Raw genomic sequence first — 15,481 nt, forward strand, 5'->3', positions numbered from 1 at the left:
TGCGTCCCGAACCGCACCTTTTGTACCTCAGAGCATTGCATGACTCTGAAGATCCTCTCTACTTCCTTCAACCAGGTCTGAGCTCCATCGGGGTCATACCTTCCCTTGAATGCTGGTGGATGGTTTCTCAGAAAAGTCTCCAGCATTCTCACTTCACCATTAGCAGCAGCTGGTTGCTGTCCTACAGCTTGAGCAACAGCCTCAAGTGCAGCAGCAATTGCAGCATCGTTACGACCAGCCATTTCGAGATTCTACATAAGAAATAGAAATCAGAAAACAGCAAAGACAACATTAGAGTTAACACTCTATCCTAGGTGGCTCAACAAGACTCTTCCATACGGTCGGACGGACCAACCTGCTCTGATACCAATTGTAACACCCCGCTTCCAAAAATCAATTAAATAAATCATATTTCAATAATCAGAGTAAAACCTCAACGAGCATGTCACATTACGTCATCAAAATTTCTTAAATAGAATGTATAAAATCTATTTAATTAATCATTCATCATAAAACAACATTAAACTTGCAGCGGAATATTTTTAACATCATTCAGTCTACAATAATTATCCTCGGCATAAAAGCCATTTCAACGTAAAAGTCAATCACTAAATGGATACATCAGTTATAATTCAAAATCGATACATAGGAAAGAATTCAAATAATAAAACCCCATCCCATGTATCAGAGCCCTAGACTTTGTGAGCCACCACCTACTACTCAGGATCACTTGCAAGTTACCCATAGGAAGGGCAACATTTTCAAGCAGAAGGGGTGAGATTCTCCAACAATAATAATAATATATAATAACATAATGAATCTAACACCCTATCATCATAATCAATAAACAATCATAATACAACATTCATTATCAACTTCATCATTCAACAACAATGTCAACAGTAACAATGACTCATGCGACTACTCGACTTCACTTCTAAGACTCATGCAAGACATGGCAACTCTTCTAAGACTCCTCAACAAATGCAATTATGCATGTGGTACCATATCATAGCCGAAGCTCTCATCGTTATAGAATGGTTAAAGCATTCTTTTATCAGGACATGAGTCCTCATCGTTAACATCGTTTTGAACAACATCGTGTTCCATCGTTTTGAACGACAAAGCGTTCCAGAACCGAGGTTCTCATCGTTTTTATGCTTATGCAACTGACTCCACTTGTGTATATCTGCATACAACTCAACAACAAATGCATATGTACTCATACGACTCAACACCTTTTCAATGCAACATGTTCATCTAATTGATTCAAGCATTTCAACATTCAAATTCATAAAATTAACCAACTAATTATCGTCATGATTTTAAGTAGGACTTTAAGTCTATACAAAGGTTATACAAACTGTAAGGAACATTTAGAAATACTCAAAAGGACCCCTTAATGCGTGAAGCAAGGTTCAGAAAAAGCTGACTAACACTCAGTTCGCTTAAGCGACGGCTAGCTCGCTTAAGCGACCAACTTACAGTAGGTCTGGGTTCAGTTCGCTTACGGGTCGCTCACGGTTCGCTTGAGCGAACTTTGGACAGAATCAAAAATGGTTTTTCGCTCACAAGGTCGCTTACCATTCGCTTAAGCGAATTCTTGGCAGAATCAAACTTAATTTTCGCTTACCAGTTCGCTCACTGTTCGCTTAGGCGAACGGGTAAAATCTGATTTCTGGGCAGCTACATGAATGTTCGCTTAAGCGACGGCTGGCTCGCTTAAGCGACCACTCATCTGGGCAGGGTACAGTTACGATTTTCAGGCTTCTCATCACTCCAAAAACCCAATTTTAATCCCCAATTCGCCCAAAACGTTTTCCAGAAATGTTTACAAGTCCTATATGAAATCGGACATCAACAGGAACAACAACTAGCATTAACAACAACAATTCAGCCCAATCAAGCATTCATATAGAAAATTCCAAATTCATACATAACATGCTATTTTCATCCAATTATGATCAACAACATCAATACAGATTAGAAAATCATACTAATCATCAAATACAACATTATAAACCTGAATCTTACGCATTTTCTTCAAAATCATCATTAACCCTAATTTTCCCAATTTTACCTTAAGAACAGTTAAATTACTCAATTTTCAGAAATCATATATTATCATTATTGAAAGATGATCCCACCCTTACCTTAGAATTGCAAAGATAAAGTGCAGCAACCAATTCCTAAGCTCTTCTCTCTTGGTCTTCTCCTTTGCCTAGCTTTTTCTTCTCCCACTTGTTTTCACGTTAAAACAGTTTTCTCACTTTTTCTTTTCCAAAGTGTAACTCCTCCTATTACATTAAACCTCCCCTAAATTCTATTAATTTCTAATTAATCCTTAACCTCCTAAATAATTCTATTATTTCTATTATTCTATTTATATTAAATTAAATCATATAAATAAAATAACACATCAAATAAGTCACACATAATTTCATAAAATGCATAAAAGACTCTAAATAACTCTAAAAATAAATAAATAAATAACGACTAGGGCGTTACACTTGGATTGCTCCATAGCATGTTTTTCTAGTAAAAAGCTGGATTTCTGAGGGACTCTTGGGTTGTTTGCATAAACGGGTGGTGTTGTTTGTTGTCCAAAGGTATAAGAATTTTGCTCGGGACTTTTAGCAACACGACCTAGTTGGAATTCAACACCAGTATGGTCAAGTATTCCACAAAATTCAAAAGGTGGTGAAACAAGAGCAGGTGTGACGACACTTACAGTTAATTTATCAAATTTTTGAAGAAGTGTGTCCACCTTAGTAGATAGATGATCAAGGGTAGAAACCTGGTACATACCTGCCTCTTTTTTAGAGGGTGGAGGAGTAACATCAGCGATAACTCTTTCACTTGTCCACTGATAGTGGTTTTGTGCCATGTCCTCGATCAAATCATATGCTCCTGTGAAAGTTTTATTCATTAAAGCTCCACCTGCAGCTGCATCAACATTCATTTTTGTGGAAAACAAAAGACCATTATAAAAAGTGTGGATAATAAGCTAATTCTCAAAACCATGATGGGGGGCAAAGCCTAAGAATTTCTTTGAAATGCTCCCACACATCGTAAAGAGATTCACCATCTTTTTGAGTGAATTGTGTGATTTGACTTCTCAATTGAGCAGTTTTACTATGCGGAAAGAATTGGGAAAGAAATGCCTTCCTCATTTGGTTCGATGAAGTGATAGAGCCAATTTGCAATGAATGGAACCAAGCACTAGCTCTATCCCTCAAAGAGAAAGGAAAGAGGTGCAGCCTTACGCCCTCTTGGTTTGCCTTCAAAGTTCCACTGAGTTTTAAAAAAATTGAAACATGAAGATTCGGATCCTCAGTGGGTGATCCGAAAAATTGATTTTGCTATACTAGGTAAATAAGTGCAGGCTTTATTTCAAATATACTACCCTCAACCGTTGGGTACACAATAGCATCGTACGGCTCATCTGAAGATGTGATTGCATACTCTTTGAGACCACGTTTCTCAGCCATATTGTTATTATTGTGTGTTTCTTTGAGCCATCCCTGAAATCAAAGCGGTTAAAGATAGAAAATAAAAAATAATAAAAAAATAAAATAGAATAAAATAAAATAAAAATAAAATAATAAAATAAGGAGAAAGGGAGGGAGAGAGAGATTTTATATATAAACTAGACTTTCCACCCGTGCGTCAGCACGGGTCATATACATTGTAGATGTAGTAGACAAAAACAAATCTCAATGCATATCAAAGAGAATGAAATATGTGGTCCCAAATATATGCAGATGTTGGAATTCGAACCTCATACACCACGCTTATTCACCTTAAAAATATTAATTTTTATCAATCGTGTGTTACTTCATTCTTTTGTTAAAATTATATGTCAATGTTATATTATTGGTATGTTACTTCATCTTTTTTTATTTTATTTTTGACAAAATGTTACTTCATTCTTTTGTAAAAGTTATATGTTAATGTTATATTATGTACCTAAAAATAGCTCATTCTTAACCTCAACATGTAAAATGTTTTATTTAAATAATTTTCCTTTTATCGAATATTTGGCCTTTACCGTAAATGATACCCTTTAACTGTTTGTTGAAATGTTTCTTCCACCTGTTTATATAGATTAGGGTTAAAATTAGGGCTTACGGGTTAACTTTAATTTATAAGAAGATTAGGTGTGAGCATTAGGGTTGTTCATGAAAATAGGAGATTAGGTGTGAGCATTAGGGTTAAAACAGTAAAATTATGCAGTAGGATTTAGGTTAAAATTAGGGCTTTCATGTTAACTTTAATATATAAGAAGATGTAAAATGTTTTATTTAAATAATTTTCCTTTTATCGAATATTAGGCCTTTACCGTAAATGATACCCTTTAACTGTTTGTTGAAATGTTTCTTCCCCCTGTTTATATAGATTATGGTTAAAATTAGGGCTTACGGGTTAACTTTAAAATATAAGAAGATTAGGTGTGAGCATTAGGGTTGTTCATAAAAATAGGAGATTAGGTGTGAGCATTAGGGTTAAAACAGTAAAATTATGCAATAGGGTTTAGGTTAAAATTAGGGCTTACATGTTAACTTTAATATATAAGAAGATAGGTGTGAGCATTAGGGTTGTTCATGAAAATAGGAGATTAGGTGTGAGCATTAAGGTTAAAACAGTAAAATTATGCAATAGGGTTTAGGTTAAAATTAGGGCTTACATGTTAACTTTAATATATAAGAAGATATGGTTTAGGTTAAAATTAGGGCTTACGGGTTAACTTTAATATATGAGAAGATATATAAGAAGATTAGGTGTGAGCATTAGGATTGATTATGAAAATAGGAGATTAGGTGTGAGCATTAGGGTTAAAACAGTAAAATTATGCAATAGGGTTTAGGTTAAAATTAGGGCTTACATGTTAACTTTAATATATAAGAAGATGTAAAATGTTTTATTTAAATAATTTTCCTTTAATCGAATATTTGGCCTTTACCGTAAAAGATACCCTTTAACTGTTTGTTGAAATGTTTCTTCCACCTGTTTATATAGATTAGGGTTAAAATTAGGGCTTACGGGTTAACTTTAATTTATAAGAAGATTAGGTGTGAGCATTAGGGTTGTTCATGAAAATAGGAGATTAGGTGTGATCATTAGGGTTAAAACAGTAAAATTATGCAATAGGATTTAGGTTAAAATTAGGGCTTTCATGTTATCTTTAATATATAAGAAGATGTAAAATGTTTTATTTAAATAATTTTCCTTTTATCGAATATTTGGCATTTACCGTAAATGATACCCTTTAACTGTTTGTTGAAATGTTTCTTCCCCCTGTTTATATAGATTATGGTTAAAATTAGGGCTTAGAGGTTCACTTTAATATATAAGAAGATTAGGTGTGAGCATTAGGGTTGTTCATGAAAATAGGAAATTAGGTGTGAGCATTAGGGTTAAAACAGTAAAATTATGCAATAGGGTTTAGGTTAAAATTAGGGCTTACATGTTAACTTTAATATATAAGAAGATAGGTGTGAGCATTAGGGTTGTTCATGAAAATAGGAGATTAGGTGTGAGCATTAGGGTTAAAACAGTAAAATTATGCAATAGGGTTTAGGTTAAAATTAGGGCTTACATGTTAACTTTAATATATAAGAAGATAAGAAGATGTAAAATGTTTTATTTAAATAATTTTCCTTTTATCGAATATTTGGCCTTTACCGTAAAAGATACCCTTTAACTGTTTGTTGAAATGTTTCTTCCACCTGTTTATATAGATTAGGGTTAAAATTAGGGCTTACGGGTTAACTTTAATTTATAAGAAGATTAGGTGTGAGCATTAGGGTTGTTCATGAAAATAGGAGATTAGGTGTGAGCATTAGGGTTAAAACAGTAAAATTATGCAATAGGATTTTGGTTAAAATTAGGGCTTTCATGTTAACTTTAATATATAAGAAGATATATAAGAAGATGAGCATTAGGGTTAAAACAGTAAAATTATGCAATAGGGTTTAGGTTAAAATTAGGGCTTACATGTTAACTTTAATATATAAGAAAATGTATAAGATGATTAGGTGTGAGCATTAGGGTTGTTCATGAAAATAGGAGATTAGGTGTGAGCATTAGGGTTAAAACAGTAAAATTATACAATAGGATTTAGGTTAAAATTAGGGCTTACATGTTAACTTTAATATATAAGAAGATGTATAAGATGATTAGGTGTGAGCATTAGGGTTGTTCATGAAAATAGGAGATTAGGTGTGAGCATTAAGGTTAAAACAGTAAAATTATGCAATAGGGTTTAGGTTAAAATTAGGGCTTACATGTTAACTTTAATATATAAGAAGATATGGTTTAGGTTAAAATTAGGGCTTACAGGTTAACTTTAATATATGAGAAGATATATAAGAAGATTAGGTGTGAGCATTAGGATTGTTTATGAAAATAGGAGATTAGGTGTGAGCATTAGGGTTAAAACAGTAAAATTATGCAATAGGGTTTAGGTTAAAATTAGGGCTTACATGTTAACTTTAATATATAAGAAGATGTAAAATGTTTTATTTAAATAATTTTCCTTTAATCGAATATTTGGCCTTTACCGTAAAAGATACCCTTTAACTGTTTGTTGAAATGTTCCTTCCACCTGTTTATATAGATTAGGGTTAAAATTAGGGCTTACGGGTTAACTTTAAAATATAAGAAGATTAGGTGTGAGCATTAGGGTTGTTCATAAAAATAGGAGATTAGGTGTGAGCATTAGGGTTAAAACAGTAAAATTATGCAATTGGGTTTAGGTTAAAATTAGGGCTTACATGTTAAATTTAATATATAAGAAGATAGGTGTGAGCATTAGGGTTGTTCATGAAAATAGGAGATTAGGTGTGAGCATTAGGGTTAAAACAGTAAAATTATGCAATAGGGTTTAGGTTAAAATTAGGGCTTACATGTTAACTTTAATATATAAGAAGATAGGTGTGACCATTAGGGTTGTTCATGAAAATAGGAGATTAGGTGTGAGCATTAGGGTTAAAACAGTAAAATTATGCAATAGGGTTTAGGTTAAAATTAGGGCTTACATGTTAACTTTAATATATAAGAAAATGTATAAGATGATTAGGTGTGAGCATTAGGGTTGTTCATGAAAATAGGAGATTAGGTGTGAGCATTAGGGTTAAAACAGTAAAATTATACAATAGGATTTAGGTTAAAATTAGGGCTTACATGTTAACTTTAATATATAAGAAGATGTATAAGATGATTAGGTGTGAGCATTAGGGTTGTTCATGAAAATAGGAGATTAGGTGTGAGCATTAAGGTTAAAACAGTAAAATTATGCAATAGGGTTTAGGTTAAAATTAGGGCTTACATGTTAACTTTAATATATAAGAAGATATGGTTTAGGTTAAAATTAGGGCTTACAGGTTAACTTTAATATATGAGAAGATATATAAGAAGATTAGGTGTGAGCATTAGGATTGTTTATGAAAATAGGAGATTAGGTGTGAGCATTAGGGTTAAAACAGTAAAATTATGCAATAAGGTTTAGGTTAAAATTAGGGCTTACATGTTAACTTTAATATATAAGAAGATGTAAAATGTTTTATTTAAATAATTTTCCTTTAATCGAATATTTGGCCTTTACCGTAAAAGATACCCTTTAACTGTTTGTTGAAATGTTCCTTCCACCTGTTTATATAGATTAGGGTTAAAATTAGGGCTTACGGGTTAACTTTAAAATATAAGAAGATTAGGTGTGAGCATTAGGGTTGTTCATAAAAATAGGAGATTAGGTGTGAGCATTAGGGTTAAAACAGTAAAATTATGCAATTGGGTTTAGGTTAAAATTAGGGCTTACATGTTAAATTTAATATATAAGAAGATAGGTGTGAGCATTAGGGTTGCTCATGAAAATAGGAGATTAGGTGTGAGCATTAGGGTTAAAACAGTAAAATTATGCAATAGGGTTTAGGTTAAAATTAGGGCTTACATGTTAACTTTAATATATAAGAAGATAGGTGTGACCATTAGGGTTGTTCATGAAAATAGGAGATTAGGTGTGAGCATTAGGGTTAAAACAGTAAAATTATGCAATAGGGTTTAGGTTAAAATTAGGGCTTACATGTTAACTTTAATATATAAGAAAATGTATAAGATGATTAGGTGTGAGCATTAGGGTTGTTCATGAAAATAGGAGATTAGGTGTGAGCATTAGGGTTAAAACAGTAAAATTATACAATAGGATTTAGGTTAAAATTAGGGCTTACATGTTAACTTTAATATATAAGAAGATGTATAAGATGATTAGGTGTGAGCATTAGGGTTGTTCATGAAAATAGGAGATTAGGTGTGAGCATTAAGGTTAAAACAGTAAAATTATGCAATAGGGTTTAGGTTAAAATTAGGGCTTACATGTTAACTTTAATATATAAGAAGATATGGTTTAGGTTAAAATTAGGGCTTACAGGTTAACTTTAATATATGAGAAGATATATGAGAAGATTAGGTGTGAGCATTAGGATTGTTTATGAAAATAGGAGATTAGGTGTGAGCATTAGGGTTAAAACAGTAAAATTATGCAATAAGGTTTAGGTTAAAATTAGGGCTTACATGTTAACTTTAATATATAAGAAGATGTAAAATGTTTTATTTAAATAATTTTCCTTTAATCGAATATTTGGCCTTTACCGTAAAAGATACCCTTTAACTGTTTGTTGAAATGTTCCTTCCACCTGTTTATATAGATTAGGGTTAAAATTAGGGCTTACGGGTTAACTTTAAAATATAAGAAGATTAGGTGTGAGCATTAGGGTTGTTCATAAAAATAGGAGATTAGGTGTGAGCATTAGGGTTAAAACAGTAAAATTATGCAATTGGGTTTAGGTTAAAATTAGGGCTTACATGTTAACTTTAATATATAAGAAGATAGGTGTGAGCATTAGGGTTGTTCATGAAAATAGGAGATTAGGTGTGAGCATTAGGGTTAAAACAGTAAAATTATGCAATAGGGTTTAGGTTAAAATTAGGGCTTACATGTTAACTTTAATATATAAGAAGATGTAAAATGTTTTATTTAAATAATTTTCCATTTATCGAATATTTGGCATTTACCGTAAATGATACCCTTTAACTGTTTGTTGAAATGTTTCTTCCCCCTGTTTATATAGATTATGGTTAAAATTAGGGCTTACAGGTTAACTTTAATATATAAGAAGTTTAGGTGTGAGCATTAGGGTTGTTCATGAAAATAGGAAATTAGGTGTGAGCATTAGGGTTAAAACAGTAAAATTATGCAATAGGGTTTAGGTTAAAATTAGGGCTTACATGTTAACTTTAATATATAAGATGATATATAAGATGATTAGGTGTGAGCATTAGGGTAGTTCATGAAAATAGGAGATTAGGTGTGAGCATTAAGGTTAAAACTGTAAAATTATGCAATAGGGTTTAGGTTAAAATTAGGGCTTACATGTTAACTTTAATATATAAGATATTGTTTAGGTTAAAATTAGGGCTTACGGGTTAACTTTAATATATTAGAAGATATATAAGAAGATTAGGTGTGAGCATTAGGATTGTTTATGAAAATAGGAGATTAGGTGTGAGCATTAGGGTTAAAACAGTAAAATTATGCAATAGGATTTAGGTTAAAATTAGGGCTTACATGTTAACTTTAATATATAAGAAGATGTAAAATGTTTTATTTAAATAATTTTCCTTTTATCGAATATTTTTGGCCTTTACCGTAAAAGATACCCTTTAACTGTTTGTTGAAATGTTTCTTCCACCTGTTTATATAGATTAGGGTTAAAATTAGGGCTTACGGGTTAACTTTAATTTATAAGAAGATTGGGTGTGAGCATTAGGGTTGTTCATGAAAATAGGAGATTGGGTGTGAGCATTAGGGTTAAAACAGTAAAATTATGCAATAGGGTTTAGGTTAAAATTAGGGCTTACATGTTAACTTTAATATATAAGAAGATAGGTGTGACCATTAGGGTTGTTCATGAAAATAGGAGATTAGGTGTGAGCATTAGGGTTAAAACAGTAAAATTATGCAATAGGGTTTAGGTTAAAATTAGGGCTTACATGTTAACTTTAATATATAAGAAAATGTATAAGATGATTAGGTGTGAGCATTAGGGTTGTTCATGAAAATAGGAGATTAGGTGTGAGCATTAGGGTTAAAACAGTAAAATTATACAATAGGATTTAGGTTAAAATTAGGGCTTACATGTTAACTTTAATATATAAGAAGATGTATAAGATGATTAGGTGTGAGCATTAGGGTTGTTCATGAAAATAGGAGATTAGGTGTGAGCATTAAGGTTAAAACAGTAAAATTATGCAATAGGGTTTAGGTTAAAATTAGGGCTTACATGTTAACTTTAATATATAAGAAGATATGGTTTAGGTTAAAATTAGGGCTTACAGGTTAACTTTAATATATGAGAAGATATATGAGAAGATTAGGTGTGAGCATTAGGATTGTTTATGAAAATAGGAGATTAGGTGTGAGCATTAGGGTTAAAACAGTAAAATTATGCAATAAGGTTTAGGTTAAAATTAGGGCTTACATGTTAACTTTAATATATAAGAAGATGTAAAATGTTTTATTTAAATAATTTTCCTTTAATCGAATATTTGGCCTTTACCGTAAAAGATACCCTTTAACTGTTTGTTGAAATGTTCCTTCCACCTGTTTATATAGATTAGGGTTAAAATTAGGGCTTACGGGTTAACTTTAAAATATAAGAAGATTAGGTGTGAGCATTAGGGTTGTTCATAAAAATAGGAGATTAGGTGTGAGCATTAGGGTTAAAACAGTAAAATTATGCAATTGGGTTTAGGTTAAAATTAGGGCTTACATGTTAACTTTAATATATAAGAAGATAGGTGTGAGCATTAGGGTTGTTCATGAAAATAGGAGATTAGGTGTGAGCATTAGGGTTAAAACAGTAAAATTATGCAATAGGGTTTAGGTTAAAATTAGGGCTTACATGTTAACTTTAATATATAAGAAGATGTAAAATGTTTTATTTAAATAATTTTCCATTTATCGAATATTTGGCATTTACCGTAAATGATACCCTTTAACTGTTTGTTGAAATGTTTCTTCCCCCTGTTTATATAGATTATGGTTAAAATTAGGGCTTACAGGTTAACTTTAATATATAAGAAGCTTAGGTGTGAGCATTAGGGTTGTTCATGAAAATAGGAAATTAGGTGTGAGCATTAGGGTTAAAACAGTAAAATTATGCAATAGGGTTTAGGTTAAAATTAGGGCTTACATGTTAACTTTAATATATAAGATGATATATAAGATGATTAGGTGTGAGCATTAGGGTAGTTCATGAAAATAGGAGATTAGGTGTGAGCATTAAGGTTAAAACTGTAAAATTATGCAATAGGGTTTAGGTTAAAATTAGGGCTTACATGTTAACTTTAATATATAAGATATTGTTTAGGTTAAAATTAGGGCTTACGGGTTAACTTTAATATATTAGAAGATATATAAGAAGATTAGGTGTGAGCATTAGGATTGTTTATGAAAATAGGAGATTAGGTGTGAGCATTAGGGTTAAAACAGTAAAATTATGCAATAGGATTTAGGTTAAAATTAGGGCTTACATGTTAACTTTAATATATAAGAAGATGTAAAATGTTTTATTTAAATAATTTTCCTTTTATCGAATATTTTTGGCCTTTACCGTAAAAGATACCCTTTAACTGTTTGTTGAAATGTTTCTTCCACCTGTTTATATAGATTAGGGTTAAAATTAGGGCTTACGGGTTAACTTTAATTTATAAGAAGATTGGGTGTGAGCATTAGGGTTGTTCATGAAAATAGGAGATTGGGTGTGAGCATTAGGGTTAAAACAGTAAAATTATGCAATAGGATTTAGGTTAAAATTAGGGCTTTCATGTTAACTTTAATATATAAGAAGATATATAAGAAGATGAGCATTAGGGTTAAAACAGTAAAATTATGCAATAGAGTTTAGGTTAAAATTAGGGCTTACATGTTAACTTTAATATATAAGAAGAAAGATAAGGTGTGAGCATTAGGGTTGTTCATGAAAATAGGAGATTAGGTGTGAGCATTAGGGTTAAAACAGTAAAATTATGCAATAGGGTTTAGGTTAAACTTAGGGCTTACATGTTAACTTTAGTATATAAGAAGATGAGCATTAGGGTTAAAACAGTAAAATTATGCAATAGGGTTTCGGTTAAAATTAGGGCTTACTTGTTAACTTTAATATATAAGAAGATTAGGTGTGAGCATTAAGATTGTTCATGAAAATAGGAGATTAGGTGTGAGCATTAGGGTTAAAACAGTAAAATTTTACAATAGGGTTTAGGTTAAAATTAGGGCTTACATGTTAACTTTAATAGATAAGAAGATGAGCATTAGGGTTAAAACAGTAAAATTATGCAATAGGGTTTAGGTAAAAATTAGGGCTTACATGTTAACTTTAATATATAGGAAGATATATATATATATATATATTTTTATTTATTTTTTTAAACAAAAAGTTGGTAGCAAAGGAGCCAACCAACCCAAAAGATAGATAAAAAAGAGAGAATTACAAAGGGAGGGGACTAGGCCAAGACTCCCAAAACTTAAGAGGAAACCCTAAAATTCGGCCAACCAGTCTTATTAAGAATAAAACTATGATTAGCAAAATCAGGTACATCATTCCAAAAAACAATAGAACTCAAAGATAAACCATGGTTGGCTAAGGAATCAGCAACAACGTTCCCTTCTCTGAAAATATGAGAAATCATACAATGCAAGCCTTGAAGGATAATCTTAGCATTGTTCCAACGGTTCCTTAAAGACCGAGGGATCTGGTTAGAATTTTTGTAAGCCATAATAACTAAAGATGAATTAGTTTCTAACCAAATGTTGTTCCATTGGTTGAGGTGAATAGTTTCTACTGCCCTCATGAAAGCACATAATTCAACATGATACGCAGTACAAATACCCAAAGGTTCAGAAAAAAAAAGAATGACATTTGAATCATGATCTCTAAAAATACCACCACAGGCAGAGGTTCCAGGATTACCTTTTGAAGCACCATCAATGTTGCATTTGATCCAATTCATTTGAGGAGGTTGCCATAAAACTTCTATTGAAACAGGAGGGGGATGGTGAATTAAACAGTTGAAAGTTTTCAGGATGGTAAAGTCCCTGATTGAATTGTTGGAAACTTTGTTTTTATGATTACCAGAAAGAGATGTGGATGCAATAATCATGGAAATTGCTGACCTCCAACTAATAGATTTGTTGTTAAATCTAGCTTGGTTTCTGACATACCAAATTGTATTGATAAGATTAACTAAAACCGCCTGTAACACAACCTTGCATTGAGGGGACCAAGCTTTATCACAAAGATTCCAAATATCTTCCTTTGAATTGAAAAGAAGAGGCAACCTGATAACATTAGCTAACCATGACCAAAGCTTAGTTGCAATATGACATTCAAAGAAAAGATGAAAAGAGTTTTCAGAACATTTGAGGCAGATGCTACATATTGAAGGAAGATTGCATCCCCTAATCATTCAATTTTCATCTGTAGGAACCTTATTGTGCATGAATCTCCACACAAAAAGGGATCTAGCTGGAGGAATATCTTTGTTCCAAATGCATTCAGCCCAATGCACGTTTTGATATTGATGATTTTTGAAATCATAAGCATCTTTCAACAACAAATTACCAGAAGGTGTATGTCTCTAGAGTAGCTGATCTTTTTGAACAAAGTTTGGAATAAAGACATTTTGAATGAGATGAGTAGCTGCAGGAAACATACTAACAAAATGAGGAGGGAGCTTCCATTGATTGTTGAGGATGTATTCATTAACAGTAGATTTGAGGAGAGGCCTAGTAGCTTCGGGAATGTTGAGAAGATCCGTAAGAGAAAGACCAAACCAAGGGTCATTCCAAAAGCTAATATCCTTACCATCGCCTAACAACCAAATGGAGTTAGATTGAATGCAAGAGTACTCTTCTTTTATACTGCTCCATAAAGAAGAGAATATGTGATGCTTTATAGGTTTGTTGTTTCTCAAGACTCTATCCTTCAAAAGAGTTGCCCATGGTTTCTCAGAGTTGATCAAATTCCAGCAAAGCTTCAAGTTGGTAGCTTGATTCAAACTTATGAGGGATCTTAAGTTTAACCCACCCTGCTTCCAATGTCTACACACCTTCTTCCAAGAGACTGAAATTAATTTCCTTTTGTCTTTGTCTCTACTCCAGATGAAATTCCTAATCTCTTTCTCAAGATCTTTGAGAAGAGAAATAGGCCAGGCATAAATAGAGATGCTATAGGTTAACATACTATGAATAACAGATTGCACCAACTGGACTCTACCTGCCATAGATAACAAACTTGCCTTCCAATTTGAAAGTTTAAGTTTGATTCTATCTGCAATTGGTTGTAAGTGGGATGATTTAGGTTTACCTTTAAACACAGGCACGCCCAAATAATTGAAAGGAAGAGTGCCTATCTTGAAATCTAAGAGATTCACAATATGATTAAGTCTTTCTTGAGTGATGGAAGTAGAGAAAATAGTTGACTTAGTAGTATTTATTACTTGCCCGGATGTTAGGGCATATCTGTTAAAAAGGTCTTTAAGAGCTTGCAAACCTGAGATGTTTCCCTTGCAGTATATCATTAAATCATCAGCATAAAAAGAGTGAGAAGGGACATTGAAGTTTCTTGTACCTTTAATGAGATTCAGTTTACCATCTTCCACTAACTTCGAAATACCTCTGCCAAGAACATCTTCTGCAATACAAAATAAAAGAGGGGATAACGGGTCCCCTTGCCTGACTCCTCTGCTGCAGTTGAAGTAACCATGAGATTGACCATTGATAGCAATAGAGAGAAAGGCTGACTTTAGAATCACATCAATCCAATTACAGAAAACATCATTGAAACCAAACTTTCTCAGCACTTGCAACAAGTAAGACCATTCTAAAGTATCAAAAGCTTTGGTGATGTCTATTTTTAAAGCTAGATTACCACCATAAGCTTTGTTGTGAAGTAAATTGGTAGCTTCAGAAGCAATACAAATGCAATCTTGAATGTTCCTGCCGTGAATAAAACCCATTTGCTCCTTAGAAATAATTGAAGGCATAATTTGAGCCAATCTATCTGCTAAAATCTTAGTAATGACTTTAAATTTAAAGTTAGCCATAGCTATTGGCCTGTACTGATCAATTGATAGAGCATTTGGAATTTTAGGGAGCAAGGCTATGATGGTAGAATTGTAGCCGGGCATGATCCAACCAGTTGAAAAGAATTGAAGAACAGCATCAATAACCTCCTTTTTAACAATATCCCAGTAATGTTGAAAAAAGAAAGCTCCATAACCATCAGGACTAGGGGCACTGTCCTTGTTGAGGGCAAAAATAGCAGCTTTTATCTCTTGGTGTGAAGGCAGTAAAGTTAACATGTTGTTAATTTCATCTGTAACAAGATTAGGAATGACTTCATCTGCAAGTACCTGATCC

The 15,481-nt window shown here is 32.5% G+C and overlaps 1 non-coding gene across 1 annotated transcript; it reads left to right on the forward strand.

Moving 5' to 3' along the window:
- Positions 1–3,020: 3,020 nt before the first annotated feature.
- On the forward strand, positions 3,021–3,125 carry LOC120577244 (small nucleolar RNA R71). Its single transcript, XR_005643319.1, has one exon. It is a non-coding gene; the product is annotated as a small nucleolar RNA R71 (small nucleolar RNA).
- Positions 3,126–15,481: the final 12,356 nt, after the last annotated feature.

The sequence above is a fragment of the Medicago truncatula genome, chromosome 7, assembly GCF_003473485.1.
Source record: "Medicago truncatula cultivar Jemalong A17 chromosome 7, MtrunA17r5.0-ANR, whole genome shotgun sequence".
Classification (NCBI taxonomy): Eukaryota; Viridiplantae; Streptophyta; class Magnoliopsida; order Fabales; family Fabaceae; genus Medicago; species Medicago truncatula.